This window comes from Corythoichthys intestinalis, chromosome 2, assembly GCF_030265065.1.
Source record: "Corythoichthys intestinalis isolate RoL2023-P3 chromosome 2, ASM3026506v1, whole genome shotgun sequence".
Taxonomy (NCBI): Eukaryota; Metazoa; Chordata; class Actinopteri; order Syngnathiformes; family Syngnathidae; genus Corythoichthys; species Corythoichthys intestinalis.
In genome coordinates this window covers 66,519,304-66,527,113 of record NC_080396.1, presented here as the reverse complement: position 1 = coordinate 66,527,113, position 7,810 = coordinate 66,519,304, and the positions used below count along the sequence as shown (strand labels likewise).

Sequence of the window (7,810 nt, the reverse complement as noted above, 5' to 3'; positions counted from 1 at the left end):
CATTTACTAGTGCAAAAGAATGGAAAGTAAACAGATTCAGAATACTGACTTTGCTTTTCCAACATTATTCAAAACAATTCTTAAAAAAAAAAAATCCAGCATTATTATTATAGTATACTACTATATATAAAAGTAGTATAACAGTTATAATAATTATTCATTGCAATCATATTTGTCATAAAGAGTGTCATTTGAAAGCTATTCATAGTGTAGAATCTGTATTCTGTAGTTTTTACTCAACATATTATAATATTATTTCTGAAGTATGTGAGATTAACTCCAGAAATCATTATTTATACGACGAGCATGACGTGCTTTCGCTAAACCGCAAACGGAAAGCTTTACACTCTTTAAAAAAACATTCGTCGTCATTGCTTGTGGTGTCAGTAATAGATTTTTTTTTTTTTCCGTTAGCAAATGCTATTAACCAGCTGTTGAGTGTTATTGTATGACTGATTGGAACTGTACTGCATTGTTTCGCCACAGGGTGTGCTGTCGTGTATTTTATGTTCGCTGTGAAGAAGACAGTTAAAAGAGGCATTAGCGGGCCTGTTCTCAACTTCTCCCTCACTGCACTTTGGCTCTCATGAAGAGCACGTTCACTCATGTGTTCAAAATAAACGATAGCTGTCGTGCAAAGTAGCAAGTGAGCTGTAAAAATAGCGAGCTTAGTGGCGGGGAAAATGCGGGAGAGCTAAGTGAAGCTAACGAACAGCTAAGTGGAGCTAAGCGATGCTAAACGGAGCTAAGCGAAGCTAAACGGCGCTAACCGTCGTCGTGGAACAGTCCATTGTAGTGCGAGTGTGTGGAGGAGAGATAATATAAAAACAGCATTCAAATGGCTTTCTTTTTTGTTTTGTTATTTGTTTGTTTGGTATGCTGACATAATTATACATGACGAATAGTTGGGGGCAGTGCCATATATTTAGAGAGTCACGACACTCCCATAGGGATCCATTATACGATTTTACTTCCGGGTACTTCCGGGTTATGGAGCCTTGGATAGTTACAAACATCGCATTTGTCATGGCGGACACCATTCATTTGAACGGCAGGCTGTCAAGTATATTCGGAGGTAAGTTGATTAAAAACCGACCTCATTTGAATTTTCAACTGTCTGTATTTTACCAGAGGTGCTTTATGATGTATATGTTGAGCTTTATTTGTATGTGCATGGCGTAATTATATATATATTTTGTCTTGGTTGACGAGGGATTCTCTCTTACTTTTAAAGCTGGCTACGCTAACTGGGAACGTATATTCGGAGGAAAGTTGATTAAAAACCGACTTCTTTTGAATTTTCAACCGTCTGTATTTTATTAGAGGTGCTTTATGATGTATATGTTGAGCTTTATTTGTATGTGCATGGCGTAATTATATATTTTGTCTTGGTTGACGAGTGATTCTTATTTTTAAAGCTGGCTATACTAACTGGGAATGTATCGCCTGTGATATATTGATTAAGTAATTATCTCTTTAAAATCTCTTTCAGAGGCCCTTTGTGACATACACTTATCTGTGCGTATTGGAAGACAACCGGCTTTTATGTGCTTGTTAGCGCGATTTTGTAAAGTTAATGCATGGCAACCTGTTTTCTTAATGTTGAAATCGTTGATATTTCCTCCCTTTCAGCTTTGATGCACATGGATTGAATTCTCAATCGCAGCCTAATGTAAGTTGTCACAATTTATTTTTTCAGCTCATGGCATGAGGGAAGGTTGCTGTGCAAACTCATAGCCTTTCTTTCCAGCTGCTCCACAACATTGGAGGATTCCATGAGGGAATCATTCGTAGCCAAACGGAACACATGCTCGACATCCTTTAAGAGAGTGAAGACCTCATCCGATGGCCGGTATAATGCACCCGTTTTAAACTCTTTCATCTGCAGCAGGACGGCACTCTGACTCTCTGTGTTGGTATTGATAGGTGCTTCAACCAATGCACACTGGCATTGGTTGCAGAGTGAGAAGCTGGTGACCCTCTTCACTATGCATCCTGCCAGATGGTAAAGGACACATGACTCTGTCTTTGTGAATTCAGGTGGTGATACTTCTGTCAGCTGCTCAATACTCACAACATCAGAAGCACTGTAGCTACAGGTTCTGATGTCGAGGAAGTCTGCTAAGGGTTCTGAAGCGTCATCCATATTCTTCATTTGAAAATTTTTGTTTTTGTTTTTTTAAGAGCTCTCTCTGCTCTCCTTCTCATTATTTTCTCCCTTGTAAGTTCCTTCATTAATTCTTCCACAGTTGCCTTTTTGCCTGACAGCGTGGTCCCTGGTGCATCTGGGCCTAGTGTTGTGGCGCCACCGCTGGTTCTTGATTGGTCGGCACCCGGCTCATCCACCCCTGGATCACCTGGCCTGGATACGTCATTGTCATTGTGCTCACTTTCGCCCAACCTTCCCACCTCAATTTCTCCCTGAATGTCTGTAACAATAACAAGGCATTCTTAATTTTATATGCAGTCAGTGTTTTTACATTTGCACCTATTGTCATCTCCAAAGTAAGGGTACACTACACTCCTAAAGGGAAAAGAAAAAATAACGGACATTACTGTTACATGAATCAAATCATCTGCCACAATCAGAAACTGCTATGGCATTGCCATGTGTCAACAGTCTGGTGATATCATGGAGTTGGTTCTGCTTTGCTGTTGTATCCACCAGAAATGTTTAGTTATAGGTGAAAATTAAATGCATAAATAAAGCTAAATTATGAAGTAACTAACAATGAAGTAGATCGAAATTTTGTGTGTAAATCCCAGGACAATTCCTGACCTCTTGTATTTGAAGCTGAATGTATTAATATGAAAAATGTAATTATCTTATTAGGAGTGTAGTTTATCCTTGAATTACTTGGCATGGGAAATGTTGTTGACAGCTGGTCTGTATCATACCCAAGTTTAACCTGGTGCAATATGTATGGTCTGTTTGAATTTTGGTTGGAGGCACACTCCTAAAGGGAAGTTTCCTCCTCTTTGGCTTCGAACGATGAATGAAAATGGTTGGGACAGCATCTGGCCTCAATTTTAATGTGTGCCCTACTTTCGTTGGCGTAAACTGGTCCTCCTCAAAGTGTTCCTGATGTTTGGTTCGCAAGATCAGTTTCCATTCTACTTAAAATTTTTAAAAAAATTTAAAAGTCATAATACCGTGACTTACATGACAGAGTTTATAGTTGTTGCTGGCCCCCTTCAATTTCAGATTTTTACGGCTGACCATTGCCAGCCATCGTTTCTGCCGGTCTTTGTCCTTCGGGAAACCATACATTCGGTAGCCCTTTTCGGACCGATTGGTGCATCCAAAAGCTGCACAACCAACCATCACGATCTCTAAAATGTTAGGTTTGAACACTGAATCATGACACCCAATTTTACCTATTTAATAAAAAATATTACTGTAATATTAAATATTTTCTTTATCAAAGGGTAATACGTTATGTAATATATTACCACAGGTAAGTGTATCAAGGAAATCTTGGCATTCTCTGGAAAAACAGTATTCTAGTTGTGGGGGGGGGGAATCCATCTTGCATTTCAATGTATAAGTTGATTTCCAATGCTATTGCTAACACAAACATGAAACTACCTCCAAGACATGGGAACTTTCCCTTCTGTGTAACAGTTTACATAGTTTTCAGTTGTTGCCTTACCACTCCAAATGTAAAACTAGCATTTATAAACACTATAGTGCAATGACATAATCAAACAAGTACTTAAAATACGTGATTTTATCTATTTTTACCATAAATGGAGCAATCACCGCTATCTGGTTCATGGAATACTATTACAGCGCTGCTTGTGTTTGTAACTATACACGCCTACATGAGGCACGTGACCACCCGCGGCGACATGAGAGAGTGTCGCAACTCTCTAAATATATGGCACTGGTTGGGGGTGCTGCTGGCTCCGGTGGCCCAAGCCCTTGCTCGTTGGGGCAAGGGCAGCTGGTTGGGGGCCTAAGGCGATCGCCTACTTCGCCTGAATAGATCCTTCCTATGCATACATATAATTATTAATGGACTTATAGTTTGTGTGCATTAGTTACTATGTTTGTAGAGAGTCTAAGTAACTCTAAATATATTCCCAAGATAAAACTGTTACCCTTTAAATCAACCAGCCTACCACCACCAAAAGAACACTAAAAATACATTATGTTCATTTTGCCTACCCAATTGTCCCCAATACATTACAATATTATTAGAATGAAAAAAAATGTCAATAAATAAGCACTATGAATAAGGTCAAACTGACCCAGAAGGTAAACAGTTTTATCTTCTACTCGAAAAGAAATTGCGCAAACAAGTCATCGTATTTGATGATTCTAAGTAGTCTGAACTCAATGAAACTGCCTTTTGTGTTTTTTAGATCAGACTTTCATTCATATAAAAAATTTAATTTTAATTTTAAAAGTGGATATTAACATATTAAAAAGGTTCTATACAATTTAAAGGTAAACATTAGCAAGAAACCATTTGAAATTTGTCACAAGAGATGTAAAATTTTGGATGCATGACTTGTGAATTTACAAATCGTTACAGTAAACAAACAGTATTACAGCATACATAAACTTCATTTCATTCGATCCAATATATACAGTTAATATTTATTAAATCTAATATACTAAAAATTATAAACAACACAAAACATTTCAATGCGCATTTTCCATTTTATGAACACATTAAAACAAAAAACAACAATTGTTTGGTGCAGCTGTGAAGCATCTGTGGCACCGTTGATACAGCATTTATCCTTCAGCTCTTACTGCCCACTGTCAAAGTGTCCTGACTCCTGGGGCAAGACACTTAAACCTAAATTGCTCTCATTGGTCAAGGCAGCACTATGCATGGCAGCAGCACCACCTACTGGTTTGTGTAAATGAATGAACATGAACCTGTAAAGCGCTTGGGGCACTGTTTAGATAAAAGTGCAATTTTGGTCCTCTGCATTGACCATTCTAATCCCAAATTCAATTTACATTTCCCCTCAAGAAGAGCTATGTTTCCTGAAGGATGTATTCTCCACCATTATTTTAATGGAGAACTCGTAAACTAAAATGGCATTGAGATGAATAAGCATCTTTCCTTGACTTTCAGGATTTTTCAACACTCCAACAATGCTGCGAGGGACGTCCTTATCTGTGCTAATTGCAACATCATCTTGTAAACCCAAAACAATGTCAACATAATCACTTTGGAATTTCTGCTTTACCATTCGTCTATGAATCTTTTGGCTTGGACACAAAAGATAAAGAACATTTGTTGAAAAAATACTCCTGGGATTGACCGGATTAGACGGCAGCCTAGCAGACAACAGAATGACTAATACATATCTGGTAAGGGAGGGTTCATTTAAAAATTTATCTAAAATGGGCTCAATTTACGATGGTAGATAAAAGCTTTAATATTAGCAATGTTGCAGAAAATGGCACTTTGCCGTTCTTAGGGCCTTTGGCATCTCAAGTGCTCAGTTCTTGCAGACCTTTTTTTTTTCTTTTGGTACTGTGCCGCTGCAGTAGGAGAGCTGAAGGGAATGCTGAAATCAGGGCATTGCACTGATATTTGCACCATCTCTGAAAATACAAAAGGCCTGAGCCAGAGGAGGCTTTATAAATGTGCCGTCTCTTCAATGTTCCAGATAATTCTCGTCCCGCTGACGGATGTCTCATCATGACAGTGAGGGATCAAAGACGAGCAGAGAAAGTCATCCAACTCTTCTTCACAAAGCTGACTATGTGAGGTTAGTCATTTTGCTTAAAGTGCTACTTTAGGAAGCTTTTGTAGAGCAGGCTCGAGTGGCCATCGCCTCTTTCCTTCTCCAAGCAAAAGAGTAGGTCCTGAAGGTTCACGCTTGTAATTCGTTGCCGCGTTAGCTGTCTGGAGCTGACCCCGCCGGAGCCCTCAGGTTGGCTCGAAACCGCCCCTGTGCCCCTAAACAAAAGCATTGACTGTCACTTTTTACATCACTCATTCCTGATAAAACATCAATTCGGCGACTAATTGTTAAACATTACCTACCTCGGCGCTGGAACCCTTGAGAAAAGAGTCCATTTACCGCTTTTTCCGGGGACCGATTGCTGCCAGTGCTGTTAAGTTAGCTTCCTGCTGCCTGATCTGTGCCAGTTCCTGCTGATACATCTGGATAACAAGCAATTAAACAAGCGGAGACTAATTCATCATCAACTTCCAAAAACAATGTTATGCGGTTATGGCAACACACAGGACAAACCAATCTAAAATGCTCCGGGGTTTCTTGTCGAGAACGAGACTAGTTGAAAATAAAGAACAATTTTCAAATTTGGGGCTATTTCAATTTCTAATGTGGTCATTTGAGTGAATGTTTCCTTGCCATGGTAGTTTTTAAATCAACCATATGATCATTATGTCAAACTGTTACTTTGGCACCCTTTAGGAGGATTTCCCTGTCGAGCTCTTCCTTTTTTTGCCTCTCTATCTGATACAGCCGCTCGAAGAATTTGAGCTGAGATCGTACATTGTCAGCAAGCTCATGACGCTCATCTTTCTGAGGGACAAATGTAGCGGGCAGAGGTAAAAAGCAATGCATGCTGTGATGTGTCTTGCCTTTTAACACAATTCACCTTGTATTTTGGGTGCCTCTGATGTGCTGCTTGTGAGGCCTTCTCCAGCAGGGTCTGTAGTCTGAACTGAGCAGCCAGTGAAATGATGTTCACCATGTTAGCCTCTAATTCGCAATTACCAAAATTCTTACCTAGAAGAAAGCGTACCATCATTTGTGGAGAGGACCCTCTTCCAGAAACAAAACTGTTTAGTGATTGATGTATGAATGCAGGCCTCACAGATCTCCAAAGCTTTTTGGTTGAGCAAGGACATGGAGAGGAAGGCCTTGTCCTTGCGAAATCAAGACACAGCAACCACAAGCGCCGAACTGGTTGCGAGGATACGAGCTTTTTCTTCTGACAGGTTGACTCCTGCCATGGAGGCCACATCACTGATATCATCCTCCCTTCCAAACATAAAGGTCCATATTAATTTCATATGTATAGAGTAAAGCTACATTATGGACATGACCGCTTGACTTTAAATATTTTGAAACAACTGATTGTTGCCGCAGTGGTCATTTTATGTTAACTCATTTGCTCCCAAAAACGTATAAATATGTTCTATTTTTAATTGCATCAGTGTCTCAAAGACGTATTTATAGGTCTTTTACTTTTTTGTTGTTGTTTTGTTTTCAAAAAATACATCTCTGGGTCGTGATTAAATTTAGCTCCAAAGCACAAAGTTGAAAATCGATTTTAAAGCAATAAAACTGGCCACTGGAGGGCAGTAGCGCATTTGGTAAGACCCGCAACCGGTTTCAACGGCAACGAACGGCCAAGCCACACAGCCGGACGCTGGTGGAAGACGACCGAATGAATGCCAGGCGGCGGACGACCGAGCAGAACAACAGGTAGGACGCCCGGGATGCCAGGCGCTGGACGACTGAACAGAACGACCAGGACCACTAGTGCAGCGGACGATGCCTTTGAGTCCGTGCTGCTCGCGACCAGAGCCCACAGAGTCTCGAAAAAAATTCATCTTTATGAGACAGACGGCGATGAGGGAAAAGTTTAACCGGCTGTCGCAGCCAGAACAGCGTCATCTTTCAGTTAGTTATGTGTAAATAAATTGTTACTTTGCTATCAAAAGCTCTATTTGTCTTGTTGTTTATCTTATTTTGTAAAAGGAAAACATTATTCAGATGTTTGGGATGTAACTAAAGCAAAAAATAGCTGCGTATAAGTCAAAGTTATATTTGAAAGGTATGCTTTCACAAAAAGCTCAATTTC

General features: G+C 39.8%; 1 long non-coding RNA gene across 1 annotated transcript; it reads left to right on the top strand.

Moving 5' to 3' along the window:
- Nucleotides 1–554: 554 nt before the first annotated feature.
- On the top strand, nt 555–3,017 carry LOC130929984 (uncharacterized). Its single transcript, XR_009066975.1, has 6 exons — nt 555–1,075; nt 1,493–1,518; nt 1,633–1,672; nt 1,751–1,852; nt 1,927–2,005; nt 2,250–3,017. It is a non-coding gene; the product is annotated as an uncharacterized LOC130929984 (long non-coding RNA).
- Nucleotides 3,018–7,810: the final 4,793 nt, after the last annotated feature.